General features: G+C 35.6%; 1 protein-coding gene across 2 annotated transcripts in view; it reads right to left on the reverse strand.

Annotated features, from left to right (window-relative positions):
- TYRP1 (tyrosinase related protein 1) overlaps positions 1 to 19,368 on the reverse strand; it is a 268,825-nt gene extending 249,457 nt beyond the window's left edge. The window contains exon 1 of one of the 2 annotated variants that reach the window (XM_063609865.1): positions 19,260 to 19,368. The gene's annotated coding sequence lies outside the window, so the exon portion shown is untranslated. The remainder of the gene's footprint in view (positions 1 to 19,259) is intronic. The other variant, XM_055294556.2, reaches the window with a different exon arrangement.
- Between the last annotated feature and the right edge of the window lie 3,218 nt (positions 19,369 to 22,586).

Below are 22,586 nucleotides of genomic sequence, written 5' to 3' on the forward strand. Positions count from 1 at the left end.
GGAGTACGAGGGCTCCTAACCCTATATGTCCTCATCTTTTTGTATGCATGTAATTGTATAATGCCCTCCCTCTGTGTGTGAGGTAAACCTATTGAATTGATTCTAACAAGATATGGTAAGATGATGGATGTGACTTTCATGAATCAGTTACAGAAGACTGTTTTCTTGTTTGCAGGCTCTCTTGCCTTCTCTCATGTTTGCTCTCATGCCAGCTGCTTGCCATGAGATATTTTATGAAGAGGCCCGCATGGCATAGAAGTGAGGAAGGATTCCAGCCAACAGCTTATGAGGAGCTGAAACCTTAGTCCAACAGCCACGAGCAACTAAATCTTGCCAACAACCACGTGGGTGAGCTAGAAAGCAAATCTTTTTCAGCTGAGCTTCAAGAGGAGTACAGCCTTGTAAGCCTAAGCTGTTGCCCAAATTCTTGACCCACAGAGACTGTGAAATAATAAATGTTGTTTTAAGTCCCCGAATTCTGGAGTAAGTTGTTGTGCAACAACATCGAACTAATCTACCAGTCTTGTGGTGAGTAATTGTTGTAACTAGCCTCTAAGATGACCCCAAACAATCCCTGCATCCTCTTATGTATACCTTTGCATAGTCCCCTCCTATACTGTACCAAGACAACTTTCTAAGCATAAGGAAGAAATGGTAATTATGTCACTGATGAGACTAGGTTACTCTGTCTCATGTTCTTGCTGTCTCTCTTTTCTTGTATCATGCTGTGAGGTAAGCCAGATCCTGTTTCATGAGACAGTTCTGTGGCGAGACCCATGTGGAAAGGAACTGAGGGTTCTTCATGATAATAAGGAATAAGGCCTGCTGACAACCAAATGAGAAAACTTGGGAATGGACCTGTCAGACTCAATCGTCCTGCCCAACAGCTTGACAGCAATGTTATGAGGGACCCTAATCCAAAACCACACAGCTAAAATGCTTCTGGATTCCTGATGTTCAGAAAATGTGTGATATAATAAATATGGTATAAGCTGCCAACTTTTGGAGTAATTTGTTATAGAGCAGTTGATAACTAATCCATCACTTTATCCAGTTTAGTGTCTGCTTATTCAGACACTAATAAGTGGGGCCCTTCATGAAGATTAGAAGGTAGGACATTTATTAGAGAGTGCTTTCAGGATATCTATTCATAAAGAGAAGAAAAAGAAATGGGATTGAGCAAAGGGAGCGTTTGTCTTGTGGTGCAATCATAAGAATGCTTCAGAGGAACTAGTATAGCACTCTGAAGCTAGGATGGCCACTCATAGTTATCAACAATACTGAGTCAGTTACCAGATCTTTATGCATCTGCTTTCACTTATAATTAAAGGTGGGCTACATTTGGATGGGGGTATGAACCTTGGATAAAGGAACTCTCTCCAGCTGATGCAAGTTCCAGAGAGGACTGACTTCTAAGAGATATCAACCTTCAACTTTCCTTGGAGACAGCATACTACAGCAAACACAACATCCAATACAGGCATACTTGATCTCCTCAGAGAAAAACATGACAGTCAAATAAAGCAAAATTTAATAATATGATTAAGTGCAACTTTTCTGAAGTAGAAGACAGAAGCTACACATTGAAAAGGAAAAAATAGGAAAATGGTTCCAGGATAGTAAAAAAATTAAACATAGACTAGTAAATTAAAAGAATAACTTAATTAAGACCTTTCTTAATCATCTCTATTCTAATAAATTTGAAATTCTCATTAAAATGTTTTAAAAGGTTTAGTCATTTAGAAACATTTATCAAAACTGACACCAGATGAAATAGAACATGCAAACTAACTTCAAAGAAAGAATGTTCTAGAACAATTCCTTTACCTTAACTGAAGCAAATGACCTGGATAATTTTATGGAGAAATTTTGCTAGCATCCAGGACCATATAATTCCAATGGTTTTTAAATTTGTTCAGAGTATTACAAAAAATCCTAATTCTTTCTATTATGTGAGTATAAAATCAATACAAAACATGATGTGGTTTTTATAAAAATAAAAATTAGTGTTCTTGTAACTATTAAAGCAAAAACATTAAATATTATAAAACAACTTCTAGAAGCAGTGTATTATTCTGTCCTCATGCTGCTAATAAAGACATACCCAAGACTAGGTAATTTATAAAGGGAAGAGGTTTAACTGACTCACAGTTTCATATGGCTGGGGAAGCCTCACAGTCACGGCAGAAGGCGAATAAGGAGCAAAGTCACGTCTTACATGGCAGCAGGCAAGAGAGCCTGTGGAGGGGAACTCCTCTATAAAACCATCAGATCTCATGGACTTATTCACTATTACAAGAATAGCATGGGAAATAGCAGCTGCCATGATTCAATTACCTCCCATGGGGTCCCTCCCTGACGTGAAAATTATGGGAACTAGAATTCAAGATGAGATTTAGGTGGCAACACAGCCAAACCATATAATTCCACCCCCGGTCCCTCCCAAATCTCATGTCCTCACATTTCAAAACCAATCATGCCTTCCCAACAGTCCCTGAAGTCTTAACTCATTTCAGCATTAACTCAAAAGCCCACAGTTCAAAGTCTCATCTGAAACAAGGCAATTCCCTTCTGCCTATGAGCCTGTAAAATAAAAAGCAAGTTAGTTACTTCTTAGATATAATCAGCATACAGGCATTGGGTAAAGACACCCGTTCCAAACGAGAGAAATTGTCCAAAACAAAACGGCTAAAGTCCCCATGCAAGTCTGAAGTCCAATAGGGCAGTCATTAAAGTTCCAAAATGATCTCTTTTGACTCCTTGTCTCACATCCAGGTCACACTGATGCAAGACATGGGCTCCCACAGCTTTGGGAAGCTGTGCACCTATGGCTTTGCAGGGTACAGAACCCCTCCCAGCTGCTTTCATATGCTGGCATTGAGTGTCTGTGGCTTTTCCAGGTACATGGTGCAAGTGGTCAGTGGATCTAAAAATTCTGGGGCTTAGAGGATGATGGCTCACTAGACAGTGCCCCAGTGGGGACTCTGTTTGGGGCTCCAATCCCACATTTCCCTTCTACACTGTCCTAGCAGAGGTCCTCCATGAGCGTTCTGCTTCTGCAGCAAACTTCTTCTTGAAGATACAGGTGTTTCCATACATTTTCTGAAATCTAAGCGGAGGTTTCCAAAACTCAATTCTTGACTTCTGTGCACCTATAGTCTCAACACCATGTGGAAGCTGCCAAGGCTTGGGGCTTGTACCTTCTGAAGCCACAGCTTGAGCTGTACCTTGGCCCCTTTTAGCCATGACTGGCGTGACTGGGACGCAGGGCAACAAGTCCCTAAACTGCACACAGCAGGGAGGCCCTGGGCCTGGGCTTGGCCCATGAAACAATTTTTTCCTCCTCGGGCTCCAGGTCTGTGGTGGGAGGGCCTGCCTCCAAGGTCTCTGACATACCCTGGAGACATTTTCCCCATTTTCCTGGTGATTAACATTCCGCTCCTTGTTACTTATACAAATGTCAGCAGAGGCTGAAATTCTCCCGAGAAAATGGATTTTTCTTTTCTATTGCATCATCAGGCTGCAAATATTTCAAACTGTTATGATCTGCTTCCTCTTGAATGCTTCATCGCTTAGAAATTCCTTTCCCCAGATACCCTATCTTCTCTTTCAAATTCGAAGAGCCACAGATCTCTAGGGCAGAGGCAAAATGCCACCAATATCTTTGCACAGCAAGAGTGATGTTTACTCCAGTTCCCAACAAGTTCTTCATCTCCATCTGATATTACCTCAGCCTGGACCTTATTGTCCATATCATTATCAGCATTTTGGTCAAAGCCATTCAACAAGTCTTTAGGAAGTTCTAAACTTTCTCACATCTTCCTGTCTTCTGAGCCCTCCAAACTGTTCTAAACTTGCCTATTAACCCAATTGCTTCCACATTTTTGGGTACCTTTACAGCAGCATCCTGCTATACTGGTACCAATTTTCTATATTAGTCTATTCTCATGCTGCTAATAAAGACATAGCCAAGACTGAGTAATTTATAAAGGAAAGAGGTTTGACTACAGTTCTACATGGCTGAAGAGGCCTCACAATTATGGCAGAAGGCAAATGAGGAGCTAAGTCCTATCTTACACAGCAGCAGGCAAGAGACTGTGTAGGGAAACTCCCCTTTATAAAACCATCAGATCACATGAGACTTATTCACTATCATGAGCACAGCATGGAAAAGACTTGCCCTCATGATTCAATTGCCTCCCACCCGTTCCCTCCCAGGACACATGGGAATTAGGGGAGCTACAATTCAAAATGAGATTTGGGTGGTGACATAGCCAAACCATATCGCACAGATTAAAAGAATAATATAAGAATAATATAAACAGATAAGATTATCTAGAAATGCAAAGGTAATACAGTATTAAAAATGTTGTAATACAACTTATCATTTTCATATATCTAAGGAATTTTTTTTTTTTTTTTCGGGCGGAGTTTTGCTCTTGTTGGCCAGGCTGGAGTGCAATGGCACGATCTCGGCTCACTGAAACCTCTGCCTCCAGGGTTCAAGCAATTCTCCTGCCTCAGCCTCCCAAGTAGCTGGAATTACAGGCTCCCAACACCACACTCGGCTAATTTTGTATTTTTAGTAGAAACGGGGTTTCACCATGTTGGTCAGACTGTTCTTGAACTGACCTCAGGTGATCCACTCGCCTTGGCCTCCCAAAATGCTGGGATTACAGGTGTGAGCCACTGCACCTGACCTCTCATTGTAGTTTTAATTTGCATTTATCTGATGATTAGTGATGTTGAGTATCTTTTCATATGCCTGTTTTCCATTTTCAGGTATTCTTTTCAGCAATGTCTATTCATATATTTTGCCCATTTTGGATCACATTATTAGATTTTTCCTATAGAGACATTCTGGTTATTAATCTCTTGTCAGATGGGTAGCTTGCAAATATTCTCTTCCATTCTGTGGGCTGTATTTCACTTTGGTGATGGTTTCTTTTGCGGTGCAGAAGCTTTTTAACTCGATGAGATTCCATTTGTCTATTTTTGCTTTGGTTGCCTGTATTTGTGGGAATTACTCAAGAAATTTTTGCCCAGGCCAATGTCCTGTAGTAGTTTCATGGTTTAATTTTCTAGATTTAAGTCTTTAATCCATTTTGATTTTATTTTTGTCTATGGTGAGAGATAGGGCTCTAGTTTCATTCTTCTCCTTATAGATATCCAGTTTTCCCAGCACCATTTCTTGAAGAGACTGTCTTTTTCCTTTTGTATGTTCTTGGCACCTTTGTCGAAAATGAGTTCACTGTAGGTAGAAAGATTTGTTTCTGGGTTCTGTATTCTGTTTCATCGATCTATGTGTCTGTTTTTATGCCAGTGCCATGCTGTTTTCATTACTATAGGCCTGTAGTATAATCTGAATTCAGGTAATGTGATTCCTCCAGTTTTGTTCTTTTAGCATAAAGAGATTTAGAGGGAAAGGTAAGTTTTAGCTTCTTAAAAATACTTTTAAAATATGAAAACAAAAAATATGAAAAAAACACTATAAAACAATAATTTTAGTAATCAACCCTCAAAGTAAATAAATTACTTATGGAAAGGATGCCAGCATGGTGAGCGGTTGTTCCAGCACTCACTGGATTCATTCACTGGGGAATGCATGCAGTCAGATTTTGTCCTAGAATTTTTCTCACATAAAAGATGTTGGTTCTCTTTTGACTAGGTTTTATAATTTGGTGACTTCACGGAAAAAAAAGTATCTGTAAGAATCAGTTCATATCTTTTCTTAGTTCAGTGCTTCCATTAACAAACAAACAAAACATTGCCTTTACCTATTGTACGGTCTGATTAAATGATCTGGTAATTTGTCTGTTACCTTTCCATCTGCAGAGGGAATGTCATCAAGTCTATCAGTAGCTGCTGCCTTAAAACTGGTCAAGCATAGACAAGAGTATATTCTGTACTAAATTTTCCAACTTGCAGTGTTTTGCAAAAAGAGGGAAATATGTAAGTGGAGGAAGATGGGGATAGAATGCAAAATTGTTTCTGTATTACTCAAGGAAAGATATGGTGAGGAGAAATAACAGAAAGGTATCAAGAATAATTCTGGGTCAAGAAAACACAAAAAAATTTTGGGATGCTCAGCAGTTAAGGGGTTTTATTTCTTTTCTGTCTCGCTCACTTTCACTTTCTTGATTTTCCTCCTTTTTTCTCCCCAAACTTATTTATTGAGTATCTATTCTGAATTATGGCTTTGCCATGCAAATAATATTCAAGTAAAGAAACTTGCTATCATTGAGAAAAACTACATAACTGGGATAGCATATTTTTATATTCATAATCAAATTCTTTTCTTTTTTTTAATCCTTGCCATCATCCCCAGATATCATTATTTGGTTTCATGATAAGACTATAACCCCAAATATCCACTGGCTTTTTCTATTTTCTGAAACCTTCCACAATCAGCTTCCATATTACTTCCAATTATCTGGATGCACCATTTTTTATTTTTCTGTTCTCCATCAGCTAGGAAAGAGATTAATTCTCTTACTTTCAAAGATGTGCTTTAAAGTCCATCCATTCCCAACAATTTCTTCTTCACTTTGATGCCAACACAGAAAAAGCCAATAGAATTCACTTGGCTAAATGTATATTTAAATCAACAAAAATTTTTTTTACCTTTCTCTAAAGAGATGAAAGACAATTCATCCTATATTTAGAGTAGGTGAAATTATTTTATACAATAATAAAACTTGGGTACTCTTGTTGTCTTAAATTATATATAGTATCCATAATATTTGGGAGAAAAAAAGAAAATAGTGATCCTATATTTGATAAAAATATAGAAAAAAATTAAGGATGTGGTCTAACAGGAAAAAATGATGCACTTATATTTACTCAATTTTTATTCAGAAGTACAGAACACAGTTCCCACTGAACTCTGGAAGTAGTTTGGAGCATTAAAGAGAGCTTTAATCATTCATATTGTACCTTCTGGAGAGATCATTTCTCTTATGTGACTGCACAATAAATGAAGGTGCATATTCCGGACATCTGTGGCCAGCTTGATTTTTTTCTTCTTCATTTGCTAGCCTAAGAGTTTTCCAGACATTATTAGTTGTTGTGGATAAATCTGGAATTCTTCAGTTCTGTAATATCAAGATATTTTCTTTTGTGACTCTCACCTCTTAGATTGTTCCTTTACTATTCTAAGCCAGAGCCATTGATTTAGATTTAGTTCTAAGGAGGTGTCCTATTCCTGACGTTAGTGACCACAAGATAGATGGTACTGTGCTGTGACTTTTTTATGCCAACAAGCCACTATGTGCTCTCTATTATTGTACATTTTTCTTTTAAAATAAATATTAAAGCTCTGAAAACTCCTGGATCTTCTGGCAAGCTTTTTTTGTATCAGCTGTAGCAACCAACACACATTGTTACTTCAAGGAAGCAAAGTATGCATATAAAGGTAAATTTCCTTATATTCCATTGCAACAGACATACAGGCATTTGCTTGATTGAGTTAAAACATCTGTGGCTTCTGCTATTTCAATATGAGATTCCTGACTCCTCTAACATATGGTTCTTCCATTGGTAGGAAGACAACCTTAGAATCTCAAATATTCCCTCTGTCTTTTGCTCTGTTTATATGCCTTTGGAGTTTCATTTTCACCAGTCACTGTCTTTGTGCAAACTACAGAAACTGAGGGCCTCGTATAATCATTTAATACATGGTGACAATGATAATGTGTTCATTTTATATGAAATCAAGATGATAATCAAATGAAAGTAGTTTATGTGAAAATTATAACTAGCTGTAGCACTTAATGCAACTTTTTATTAATCCTATCTGAATGTGCTTAAACTTTCAATTTTCTCTAAGGAGGCTATTTCCTCTAGTTAAAGCTCAAGCCAGGGTATGAGTTTTTGTTGGAAATTTCTGGGTTTTAGGCTGAAATGTGTTTCTTTTTCTTAAGAAAATGGAGGCTTGGAAAAGACTCTGTTTAGAACTTTATTGCACTTTTTTTAAAAATGATAACTAAACCAGTGAGGAAATGTCACAGTGAATAAGAAGAGAATAAATAAAGATTTTTAAAGTCTCTTGAAGGCTCAGAAGATTAGGATCATTATGAATCTAATAATTCTCTCCTGATTGGCAAGAATGATCACATCAATAACAATGAGAACAGAATGATATTTTCATACACTCACTGCAGACACAGCTGAGAAAGCTATATGCCACTTCCTTGGAGGTTTCAATCATTTATGAACACCCTAGATCAAATGAAAAAAATCTCATTTGATCCTCGACAAACTGTAAAGTTGACTAGAAAGAGTGGTAATAGGAGAATGGTAAGTCTTTCAGGATAAAAGAGAAAAGTTGACTAGAAAGAGTGGTAAAGGGAGAATGGTAAGCTGTTTGAAATAAAAGGAGAAATATGTATGTAAGAAAGCCCTTTGTAAATGATAAATTAATAACACCTTGATAACTTTATTTGTATTCTATATGTAGGTAGAGACAAATGAAATAATAATGCTAATACCTTAATAAAATATTATAAAAAATATACAAAATACAGTTTAAACATGAGTAGATGTATTTCAAGATTTAGAAGTGTTTTTTGATCTCAAGCTTAACAATATTTTTCAAGGCAACATATTTTAAAATAAATATTGCCGAGCAATGTTATTTTAATTGCATGTTTTTGCCTCATTTTTGATAGCTGATATTTTTCATGTTTTATTTAATTAAACACATTAAGCTAAACAGGAAAAAAAAATCTTACCACATACTTGTGGTAGCCAGAATTACATTTAATGGGATTTCTCCTTTTGAAATGTGAAATACAGAGATGTAAAGCAAAATCAGAAAACAATTCAGGGAAAATTTAGAATTATATTCTCTCCTCAATTCAGATACATGTATCTGTATCTGTACATAAATATACCTTATGTACACATGCCTAATGTTCATACTTATCAGAAAATTTAAATACATGAACTATATCATATTATTTATTATGCTTACAATATTGATCCAGAAATATTAATAGTATGGGTTTTCTCATGACAGAAAAAAGCTTTTTTTACTTAACTGTTAACTTTAAACCTTTGTTTTAACCTTGTAGGTCACTTACTTACTACATCAATACCGTAAATACCTAGGGACAAATGAGAGGGAAGATATGAAATCCTTTTTTTTTAAATTTTACCTCAAATTTTTACAAATCTTAAAATACTTTATACTAATAATATTTATCGCTGAACTTCCTCTTTTCCTTCCAGACCAAACGAGGAGATAATAGACATCAAATAGAATAGAATTCACTCCTATGTGGTAACCATGGTAGAATTTTATATTTCTGGATTGCCAACCAAATAGCTTTGATATTTGCCCTCCAGAGTGAGGAGACTGACTTCAAAGTCTATTTCTAGATTTATAGTACATGATGTTCATTCTTGCCAGTGAGTTATAAAAAGCCAGTTGGCAGTATAAGCCCTAGAATATGGCATTCATCCTCAAAGAATAACAAAAAGAGAAAAAGGACATTTAGGCTGTGTAAGCCAACTTGTATGTGGAAGTAGACTATACTCTGGTTTGGAAGATTACTGTAGAGGGAAAACCCAGCACCACCTCATCCAGCTACCAAGAGCAACCACAGTTTTACCCTTCCTGTTTTGAGTTTTTGTTTACAAAGCTATTCTACAAAGAAATAAGATATATTAGCTAATTAGTCGTATTACTTTTTATGCATATAAACACATGAATGAATTATAAAAACATAAGATGGAAATAAAAAGAGCCAAGACCAAAAAATATGACACAAAGAGTAAATCAATTTTTATTAAGTACAAAGAAAAAAATTAATACTTACAAATGCATAACTAGGTTGTAAAAGTAAGAGTGAACAGTTACCACAGCTGTGAAAATACTGGTTATCTCTAGTTGGGCGGGTATAGTAAGGTACTCTCAAATTTTGAGCCCTGTGACCTGAAAAAAATCTGCTAACTTATATTTAGAAATACAGTATTGATATTCCAGTGACTATACTTCATTTACCTATTGGCCCAGTCTTATATACTTCATTTACCTATTGGCTCAATTCATATATATACATATTTATAATTAAGTTATATATTATGCTTATTTACAGGAAACACATTAGAAAGGAAGAGATGGACAATCACGATGTTAGTAAAGCCTGAATAAATTAAATTTTAATCAATTTTCTATGGGGAAAATCTTGATTTATATAATTTAGAGCTTTAACTGTTCATAGTTTGTAGTCACCAATACACGTATAAAAGTTTTTTAGATGATGAAAAATGCTTTTTCTATAAATTTTCAAAGCATAACTGGTATTACCTATTGACAATCAGAGAAAGTGAGGCAAAGCAAGCAGGTGATTTTTATCACCAAGGGCAAACTAGACGTTGTCAATACCAGGAATATTGCTAATTAAAATTTTAAATTACTCAGACTTGACCATTCATGTATTCCTACCCTTCTGCACCACCATTACTTACTCTACTGATTAGATATCCAAATTGCTTTGCTCTACACAACTGCTTATAATTTCTTTTAAAATATTTCTAATAATTTATAATTTATCTCAAAACTTCCATTTGTATATACTTAATATTTTTGTTACTATCTGATTATAAAAACTTATTGTTGGATTTAAGTGGCCAATAATTAACTTCTTCATTGCTTCTGCTTTAATATTCTCGGTTTCTTATTGTGTGACCTACCGTCTGCCTTGCATTTAAAAATATTACCTCTTCCATATTTTAGACAAATTCAAACACAAAGAAAGGATTACAAACTGTGCTAAGCTGACATGCATCTAAATCTGGTAGTAATTTTCTATAGAAAATTAATATCTCTGGATATATTAATAAATATTCTCTAAAATGAAAAAATATCAACGTAAAATTAGTCAAATATAAATAGATAAATAAAATATCCAGAATCATCTGTTAAAATCACTCAATGATCCTTGGGACTAACATAAGGAGCTGCCTGGAAATTGCACAGAGACATTGCCCCAGAAAGGGAACTCACACAGAGTCCCACAGGAATCTGAGCCAGGAGCAGCTTTGGCTTGGCACCATTCTGAGAGCCTAGCTCCTGGAGGTCTATGTCCTGCCGTAAGGCCAGACTGACATGGCTTTTGCCACTGCCAGCGACTGGGTCAAGGAAGAGAGGGGAAACAGGCATTCCCACATACCCTTTGGACAAATCCCAGTGCCCTGCCACAGGCTGCTGTGAAACCTAGGAATGAGCAGACTGCACTCCCTCAGCTACTTTCTCACACTGCTCCAGCCGACAGGGGCCCTGCCCTCCCTGGTAGTAGGTCCATAGCATAGCCACCACAGCACATACCTGAGCATTCCAAAGGCAGCCTGGGGATGACCGTCTCTGCCTAAATCATAAACAGTGCCTGAACAGACCTCAGGACATAAACAGTGACATGGGACCTCAGGACATGTCTGCTGGTCCAGCTTCATCCCCTCAGGACTCAAGTATGCCATCAGAGGCCTAGGAATTGCCCAGCCCATTTCTCCACTGTTGGCATCCGATCACTCCTACTGAGATCTGAAGTCAAACCAACCCAACCTACTGACACCACCACAGCTGATAGCCACCCACATGTGCTACCAGCCAGCCAGGGTAATGACTTGCTCAAACTGTTGCATTAACCACCAATATCAGTATGGACTGCCTGGGTTCAGGTAGGTTGTTCCACTACCACTACTGCCAACACTCACATCACGCAAACTGCACAGAAGCCTGAGAACCCACCAACAGAGTCAGCCCACCACTCCCTCTATGAACATCCAAACAAGCTACCTGAAGGCCCAAGAATCGACCCTCTAGCACCTACTAACACCATGCCAGTGTAAGTCAGTCTGGGGCCAAAAAGCAGGCATACATAGCCAATCACTACCACCTCTGGAACCAAAGACTGACCGTGCTGGCATATTAGTCTCCAGGAGAACTTCATCACAGCCTCCACTAATAACTGCACCCTAAATAACCCAGGAAGTCACAGATACCACTGATGCTGTGTAATGCTGAAAAAAATCATACAGAGGTCATGCTACTGAGGCACCCAAAATCACATCCAAGCACCCTACTCAAATAGCAACATACATACAACTTAAAGAAAATATCCCATCCTGTGAAAACAATTTCAAAAAATTATATGAAGCAACTGTTACACCATATGCACAGATACCAACATAAGGACACAGGAAACATGAAAAAGCCAGAAAATATGACACAAACAAAGAAACAATAGATCTCCAGCAACAAATCACAATAAAAAATAAATTAATAGTATCTCAAATCAAGAATTATAAATACCGATTTTAAGATTATGAAATCAAGGCATACAAATCAGTAGCACTGCTATACACCAACAATGACCAAGCTGAGAATTTAATCTAGAACTCAATTCCGAACAATGAGAACACTTGGACACAGGGCGGGGAACATCACACATGGGGGCTGTCGGGGTGGGAGGCTGGGGGAGGGATAGCATTAGGAGAAATACCTAATGTAAATGACGAGTTGATGGGTGCAGTAAACCAACATGGCACATGTATACCTATGTATCTAGACTGCATGTTGTGCACTTGTACCCTAAAACTTAAAGTATATACATATAAAAAGAGCTCAATTCCTTTCACAATAGCTACAAAATAAAAAATAAAATAAAATACCTAGCAATATACTTAACCAAGGAGGTGAAAGATCTCTACAAAGAGAACTAAAGAACACCGCTGAAAGAAATTATAGATAATACAAAGAAATGAAAATATTCCCATGCTCATGGATCAGAAGAACCAAAATGGTCATTAAAGTGACCTTACTACACAAAGCAATCTACAGATTCAGTGCAATTCATATCAAAACACCAGCATCATATTTCATAGAATTAAAAAAAATCCTAACATTTATATGGAACCAAGAAAGAGCCCAAATAGCCAAAGCAATCCTAAGCAAAAAGAATATCTGTAGGCATCATATTACCTGACTTCACATTATACTATGAGGCTACAATAACCAAAACAGCATGGTGCTGGTATAAAAGGTGACACAATGACCAATGGAACAGAATAGAGAACCCAGAAATAGAGCCCAATAGTTACAACCAACTGATCTTTAACAAAGCATACAAAAGTACACATTGGGAAAAGGACACCCTACTTAATAAATGATGCTAGGAAAACTGGATAGCCACATGTAGAAGAATAAAACTGGATCCCTATTTCTCACCATATGCAAAAATTAACTCAAGATGGATTAATGACTTAGATTTAAGACCTGAACTTATACAAATTCTAGGAGAAGAATAAGAAAAAAAAAAAAAACTTCTGGGCATTGGTGTAGGCAAGGAATTTATGAATAAGCCCCTAAAAACAAATGAAACAAAAACAAAAATAAATGAACGGGACTTAATTAAACTAAAAAGTTTCTGCACTGCAAAAGAATCATAAGAGTGAACATATGACCTATAGAATGGGAAAAATATTTCCAAATTATGCTCCTGTATAGGACTAATATCTAGAATTTACAAGAAACTTAAAAAACTCAATAGAAAAGAATAATCTTATTAAAAAGCAGGAAAGGAACATGAATAGATATTTCTCAAAGAAGATATACAAACAGCTGACAAACATATGAAAAAATGTTCAGCATCACTAGTCATCAGAAAAATGCTCATTTAAACCGCAACAAGGCATCACCTTGCCCCAGCCAGAATGACCATAATTAAAAAGTCAAAAAACGATAGATATTGGCATGGATGTGGTGAAAAAAGAATGCTTATATGCTTCTGGTGGAAATGCAGATTAGTACAACTTCTATGGAAAAAAAATGGTATGGAGATTTTGCAAAGAACTAAAACTAAATCTACCATTCAATCTGGCAATCACATTACTGAGTATCTACTGAAAAGAAAAGAAGTCACTCTATGAAAAAGACACCTGCATGCATATGTTTGTCACGTCACAACTCACAATTGTAAATATATGGAATCAACCTGATAAGTGGAAGAAGAAAATGTGATTATATATGTGTATGTGTATATATATATATATATATATACACACACACACACACACACACACACACCATGGAATACTACTACTACTGCTACTACACACACACACACATAGACCATGGACTACTACTCAGCCATAAAAAAGTATAAAACAATATTTTTGCAGCAACTTGTATGGAACTGGAGAACATTATTCTAAGTGAAATAACTCAGATATCTAAAAACAAATACCACATGTTCTCACTTGTAAGTGGGAGTTAAGCTATCAGTACACAAAGACATACAGAGTGGTAAAATGAACATCAAATACTCAGAAGAAGCCATGATGGCTCACATCTGTAAGTCCAGCACTTTTGGAGCCTAAGGTGGACGTATCACTTGAGGTCAGGATTTTGAGAACAGCCTGGGTAGCATGGTGAAATTCCGTCTCTACTAAAAATACAAAACTTAGCTGGGCGTGGCGGTGCATACCTGTAGTCCCAGCTACTCAGGAGGCTGAGGCATGAGAATCACTTGAACCCAGGAGGCGGAGGTTGCAGTGAGCCGAGATCATGCCACTGCACTCCAGCCTGGGTGACAGAGCAACACCCTGTCTCAAAAGCAAACAAACAAACAAAAGACTCAGAAGCGGGAAGGGGTGGAAGAGCCATATGGGATGCGAACTACCTATTGGGTACAATGTATACTACTCAGGTGGTGAGTACACTAAAATTCTAGACTTCACAACAGTACAATTCACCTAGTAATCAAAAACCACTTATAGCCCTATTCAAATAAAAAACAATAATACTTATAAGGAAATCTAAGGAAATAGAAGAGAATGCTAAAAAATAACACAAAAATAAAAAAAGGATATAAATGAGAAATTTACCAAATAGATCATTAAAAAAAATCAAATAGAAATTATTGGGATGAAGAATTTATTGAAAGAAATACAAAATACATTTGAAAGCTTCTACAATCAAGTAAATTAAGCAGAAGTAAGACTCTCAGAGCTTGAAGACAGGTTTTTGAAATAATCCAGTCAGACATAAATAAAAAAAAAGAGAATTAAAACATGAGCAAAGCCTTTGTAAAATTTGGTACATCATAAAGTGACCAAATATAAAAATTATCAGTATCCCCAAGGATGAAGAGAAAATAAAGGGATTAGGGAAGCTATTTAATAAAATAATAGATGAAAACATCTCAAATCTAAAAAGAGATTTAATATTTAAAAACGGAAGGCTTAATGATCCCCAGGCAAATACAATGTAAAAAAAAAGTCACCTCCACAAAACTTTATAATCAGACTGTCTAAAGTCAAAAACAAAAAGTGATTCCTAAACACGGCAAGTGAAAAGTGCCTAATCACCTGAGAAGAAAAACCTATCAAACTACCAGCAAATTTCTCAGCAGAAACCTTACAAGCCAGAAGAGAATAGAATGATACATTCAAAGTGCTGAAAGAAAAACAAAACAAAAACAAAACTGTCAAGCAAGTATATACATCCAGCAAAATTAACCTTAATAAATGAAGGAGAAATAATATTCTTTTCTAGACAAGCGAATAATGAGAGAATTTTTCACCACTATGTCAGCCCTACAAGAAATGTTTTAGAGAGTCTTAAACCTGTAAGCAAAAGGTGGATATTTACCATCATGAAAACATATGGAAGCATAAATCTCACTTGGTAAGACAATCACATAAAGGATGAAACAAAAAGATTCCAGCAGTGCCACTGTAGAAATTTACCAAAACACAATGATAAACAATAAGAGAAAAAGAAACAAAGAATGTATACAACAACCAGAAGACAGTCAACAATATGACAGGGACAAACCCTCACATATCAATAATAACCTTGAATGTAAACAGACTATATTCTGCAGTTAAAAGATATAGAATGGCTGAATAAACTTAAAAATGTAATCCTTTTACATGCTGCTGAGAAGAAACTCACCTTAAAATGAAGATACATATAAACTGAAAGGAAAATGATGGAAAAGTTTATTCCATGCAAACAGAAAGTAAAAGTGAGAAGGAGTAGCTATACTCATATAGAATAAAACAGACTTAAATCAAGAACAGCAAAGTAAGACAAAGAAGGTCATTACATAATGACAAAAGTAATAATCCCTCAAAAGAATATAACAATTCCAAATATATATGCACCCAACAAACTGGACCATTCAGCTTCATTAAGCAACTATTACTATTATAGATCAAAAGAGACAGACAGCCTGCAATACAATTATAGTGGGAGAGTTTCACACATCACTATGGTGATACACTACTCAGGTACATTGTACCAAAGAATCATAATGTGTGGAAGTCTCCCAAAATTATAGTGGGAGACTTATGTAATTATCGTGGGAAATATAATTGTGGGAGACTTCCACATATCATATTTCTTTGTTGATCCACAATTATAGTTTCCACTGTAATTAATTACATGAGTCCCCCACTATATACATAAAATCAACAAAGAAACATTTGATTTAAACTGGATGTTAGATCAAATGGAATTAATAGACATTTACAGAACATTTCATCCAACAACTACAGAATATACCTTATTTTCATTGGTACATGCAACATTCTCCAGGATAGACTATTATATTAGGCAACACAAGTCTCAACAATTTTTTAAAATCATAATATCAAATATCCTCTCAAACAACAATGGAATAAGACTAAAAATGAACACCAAGAGGAACTCTGAAAACTATACAAATGCATGAAAATTAAATAACAAAATGCTGAATGACCACTGGGTCAATGAAGAAATTAAATAAACATTTTTAAAACATATTCTTGAAAGAAAAATTGAAACAAAATATACTGAAAGCTATAGGATACAGCAAAAGTGGTTCCAAGAGGAAAGTTTACAGCTATAAATGCCTACATCAAAAGAGCAGAAAAAATACAAATTAACAATCTAACACTGTAACTCAAGGAAATAGAAAACAAGAACAAATTAAACCCCAGATTTGTGGAGAAAGGTAATAAGAGAGATCAGAGCAGAACTAAGTGTAGTAAAACCTAAGAATATACACAGTACAATAAAATATAAAGCTGGTTATTTGAAAAGATAAACAAAATTGTTAAGTCACTAGCTAGACTAACCAAGAAGAGAGAAGATTCAAACAAACAAAATCAGAAATAAAAAAGGATACATTACAACTGGTACTACAGGAAGACAAAAGATCATCAGAGACTATTAAGAACAACTATATGCTAACAAACTAGAATATCCGTAAAAATTGATAAGTTTCGGGAAACACATAAGCTACCAAGACTGAATTAATAATAAATAGAAAACCTGAACAGAGCAATAAAGAATGGTGAGAGTGATTAAATATTAAAAAGTCTCCCTACAAAGAAAAACCCAGGACCTGATAGATGCACAGCCGAATCCTACCAAATGTACTAAGAAATATTAGTACTTCTACATCTATTTAAAAAAAAAATGAAGAGAAGAAAATCCTATCTAACTCATTCTATGAGGCCAGTATCTTCCTGATGCCATAACTATTCAAGGACACAACAACAACAAAACTGTAGGCCAATATCCCTAATGAACGTAGATGCAAAAATCCTCAACCAAATACTGGAAAACTAATTTTAACTGCACATCAAAAAGACAGTATAGCATGATCAAATGGAATTTATATCACAGATACAAGGATGGTTCAACATGCACAAATTAATAGATGTGAGACATCACATGAACAGAATGAAGGGCAAAAACCATATGACCATCTCAATAGATACAGAAAAAGCATTTTATGAAGTTCTACATTTCTTCATGATAAAAGTCTCAACAAACTAGGCATAAAAGAAACATATTTCAGCTGGGCGCGGTGGCTCATGCCTGTAATCCCAGGACTTTGGGAGGCTGAGATGGACGGATCAAGAGGTCAGGATATTGAAACCATCCTGGCTAACACAGTGAAACCTCATCTCTACCTAAAATACACAAAATTAGCCAGGTGTGGTGGCGGGCGCCTGTAGTCCCAGCTATTTGGGAGGCTGAGGAAGGAGAATGGCGTGAACACGGGAGGCAGAGTTGGCCAAGATCACACCACTGCACTCCAGCCTGGGTGACAGAGCAAGACTCCATCTCAAAAAAAAAAAAAAAAAGAAACATATTTCAACCCAATAAAGGCCATATATGACACAACCATACCTAACATTATACTGAATAATAAAAAGTTAAAATCCTTTCCTCCAAGAACTGGAACAAGATAAGAATGTCCACTTTCAACAGTCTTATTCAACACAGCACTGAAATTTTTAGCAAGATAAATCAGGCAAGAGAAAGAAATAAAAGGCATCCAAGTTGAAAATGAGAAAGTCACACTGCCCCTGTTCATTATGACATAATCTTATATCTAGGAAAACCTAGACTTCACCAAAAATCTCTTAGATTTGATAAATGCATTCAGTAAAGTAGTATGTTATAAAATCAACATCCAAAAATCAGTAGTTCTTCTATACACCAATAATAACTTAGCAAAAAGAAAGAAATAAATAAAAAGTTTTTACCACTTACAATAGCTACCAAAATAAAAACACCCTAGAAATATATTTAACCAAGGAGAAGGAAGATATCTACAAAGAAAACTTCAAATGGAAAAAAATCCTATGCTCATGGATGGGAAGAGTCAATATTATTAAAATGATCATATTGCCCAAAGCAATCTACAGATTCAATGCAATTTCTATCAAATTACCATAATTTTTTCATAGAATTAGAAAAAACAATCCTAAAATTCATATGGAATCCAAAAAGATACTGGATAGCCAAAGCAATCCTGAGCAAAAGAACAAAGCTTAAGGCATCACATTACCTAACTTCAAAATATGTAACAGTACTATAATAACCCAAACAGCATGATATTGATATAAAAATAGACACATAGACCAATGGGACAGAATAGAAAATCCAGCAGTAAAGCCACATACTTACAGCCAACTGATCCTTGACAAAGCCAACAAGAACTTATACTGGGGAAAGGACACCCTATTCAATAAATGATGCTGGAAAACTTTGATAGCCACATATAAAAGAATGAACTAAATCCCTATTTATCACCATATAAAAAAGTCAAATCAAGAAGGAATAAAGACTTAAATGTAGGACCTAAAACTATGAAAATACTATAATAATACTGTTATTAGTCGGTTTTCACATTGCTATAAAGAACTACCTGACAGTGTGGCATTTATAAAGAAAAGAGTTTTAATTTACTCACAGTTCCATATGGCTGAGGAGGCCTCAGGAAACTTACAATCGTGGTGGAAGGTGAAGAAGTAGCAAGCATCCTCTTACATGGCAGTACGAGGAGAAAGAGTAAGGAAGTGACAAACTTTTGAACCATCAGATCTCATGAGAACTCACTCACTACCATGAGAACAGCATGGAGAAAACTGCTCCATGGTCCAATCACCTTCCACCAGGTCCCTTTCTCGACATGTGGGGATTACAATTCAAGATGAGATTCGGGTGGGGACGCAGAGACAAATCATATCAAATACCTAGAGAAAACTCTCTTGGAGATTAGTCTAGGCAAATAACCCATGATTGGGTCCTCAAAAGCATAAGCAACAAAAACAAAAATAGATAAATTGAACTCTGTTAAACTAAAAAGTTTCTGCACAGCAAAAGAAATAACCAACAGAATGAAGAGGCAACCTCTTTAATGTAATAATATATTTGCAAACTATTCATCTGACAGGGGACTAATATACAGAATATACAATGAACTCAAACAACACAACAGGAAGAAAAAAACACAGCAATAAATAGCCTCACTAAAAAGTGAGCAAAGGTAATAAGTAGGCATTTCTCACAAAAAAAAAAAAAACAAAAAAATCACACACAAACGGCCAATAGATATGTGTAAAAATGCTCAACCTCACTAATCATCAGAGAAACGTACATCAAAACCACAACAAGATGTCATCTTACCCCAGTTAGTATGGTTATTATAAAAAAGACAAACAAAAACAGAAACAGAAACAAAAAACAGCAGATGTTGGTGAGAATGTGGAGAAAAAGAAACTCTTATACACTGTTGGTGGGAAGGCAAACTAGTACATCCACTATGGAAAATAGTATGAAGATTTCTCAAATAACTAAAAATAGAATTGCCATTTGATCCAGTAATTCCACTACTAAATATCTCTCCAATGGAAAAGAAATCAATATATCAAAGGGATAGCTACACCCTCATCTTTATTGCAGTACTATTCGCAACAACTAAGTTATGGAATCAACATAAGTGCCCATCAACAGATGCATGGGTTAAAAAATGTGGTCTACATACACAATGGAATACAATTTAGCCACACACACACACACACACACACAAATGAAATCATGTCTTTGCAGCAACATGGATGAAACTGTAGGTTATTATCTTTAGTGAAATCAGCCAGGCACAAAAAGACAAATATTACATATTCTCACTTAAATATGGGAGTTAAAAAATTTGAACACATGGAGGTAGAGCGGAAAAATAGAAAACAGACCGGAAGTGTCAGCAGTGGGCAGGGGAAAGGAGGAAGAGAAGTGGGTTAAAGGCCACAAGCATATAGCAAAATAAAATGAATAAATTCAGTGGCAGAGTTTGATGACTATATTTAACAAAAATGCATTGTACTCAGGTGATGGACACACTGGAAGCCCTACCTTTATCACTATGCGTTATATGCATATAACAAATTGTATCAGGTACTCCATACCTCTGCACACATAAAAATATATCTCTTGGGATTCCAGAGTTAGGTGGATTGCAGCTTGAAAGATACTGGAAAATTTTGAGTTATTCTCTCTTTGACTATCATGGTTACATTTTTCCATTCCTGGTCATTGAGTTTGTGATGGTGGGTCTAAATTGTCCTTGCTGCCACCCTGGAATTGTGGTTCAGGGCTGGCTACTGGACTTTTGGGCTCTGGGTTTTGATGCCATGGCCTTGTAGGTCTCCTGCCTTTCTCACTGTATGTAATCCATGCCTGCATATAATTGAAGATACAGTATGTCCTTGAGTTTTCTTGACAGATTCGCTATCCTATTATAGTGATTTTTGTATCTAATTCTTGAGTCTACATTTAGCTCAAATGTTGAATACATACCCACACACTTTCAAATATAATAAAATCCAAATGATATTGTTGGTATATCTTTTTTTTTCTATTTTTTTTATATTCCAAGTGTGCTTGGAAAGAATTACTGAATTGCTATTATTGAAAGGTGCTTTATGAATAAGTTAAGTAATATCTGAGTAGATGTTATTTAGAAAGCTCACAGCATACCTTCCTTTTAACTTTCAGATTTTTTTTTTTTTCAGTTAAAACTCCGATATTCTAGATAATCGGGCTTCTATTCTAGCAAGCCATGTAAACTTTGCCTCACAAATCACATCCAAGACGGGCTTTCATAGAGTTTATAAGAAATTTCCTCTAGAGACAATACAAAAGCACAATATAAAAGGTCAAGATATATTTTTTAGTTGTTTAAAGTTTCCACAAACATTCTCTCTGCAAGATCCCTTTGAAAAAATAAGAAATGATAATGCATGCAACATTTACATATCCTGTTCATGTAATGTTTCAAACTAGTAACAACATAATTCTTTTGCATAGTATTTTTAATTTTCCAGGGCTACCAGTATATATGGCAGAGGTCTTTCTTTTTAGAGATGAGAAGTCTGAAACAAAAACAATTAGATAATTCAGCTAAGATAACTCTCATGTTACACCAGGATTTGAACAAATGCTCTAATCCAAATCTTGTATTTTTACATGATTCAACACCCAGCTGACCAAGGCTGGGTGCATTACATTTGCCTGTGATTTTTTTTTAAGTGGAAGTGTATAAGAGTTCCTCTTTCTCCATATTCTTGTCAACACTTATCTGTGTCTTGATAATAGTGACTTCAACAGGTGTGAGGTCTTATGTCATAGATTTATTTGCATTTCTCTGATGATTACTGATGTTTAGTATTTTTTCATACGCTTCTGATCATTTGTATGTCTTCTTTGGAGAAATGTGCTTTCAGATGATTTTCTTGTTTTTAACTGTATTATTTATATTTTAATGTTTAGTTTTTTGAACTTCTTATATATTCTCCTTATTAATCTCTTGTTGGATGGATTGTTTGCAGATATTTTCTGTAGGTTATCTCTTTACTCTGGCTTGTTTCTTTTGTTATTTAGAAGCTTTTTGGCTTGATTTCGTCCCATTTGTCTATTTTTGCTCCAGTTGCCTGTGATTTAAAGGTCTTACCCAAGAAATCTTTGCATAGACCAATGTCCTGAAGCATTTCCTTATGTTTTATTTTAGCACTTTCATATTTTCAGGTCTTACATTTAAGTTGTTAATTAACTTGATTTAATTTTTGTATATGATGAGAGATAGGGGTATAGTTTTATTATTTTGCATGTGGTTATTCAGTTTTCCCAGCACTATCTATTGACGAAACTGTCCTTTCCCTAATGTATGTTCTTGGTGGGTTTGTAAAAAATGAATTGGCTGTAAATGCATGGATTTATTTCTGGGATCTTGACTCTGTTCCAT

The sequence above is a fragment of the Symphalangus syndactylus genome, chromosome 9 (genome assembly GCF_028878055.3).
Source record: "Symphalangus syndactylus isolate Jambi chromosome 9, NHGRI_mSymSyn1-v2.1_pri, whole genome shotgun sequence".
NCBI classification, from domain to species: domain Eukaryota; kingdom Metazoa; phylum Chordata; class Mammalia; order Primates; family Hylobatidae; genus Symphalangus; species Symphalangus syndactylus.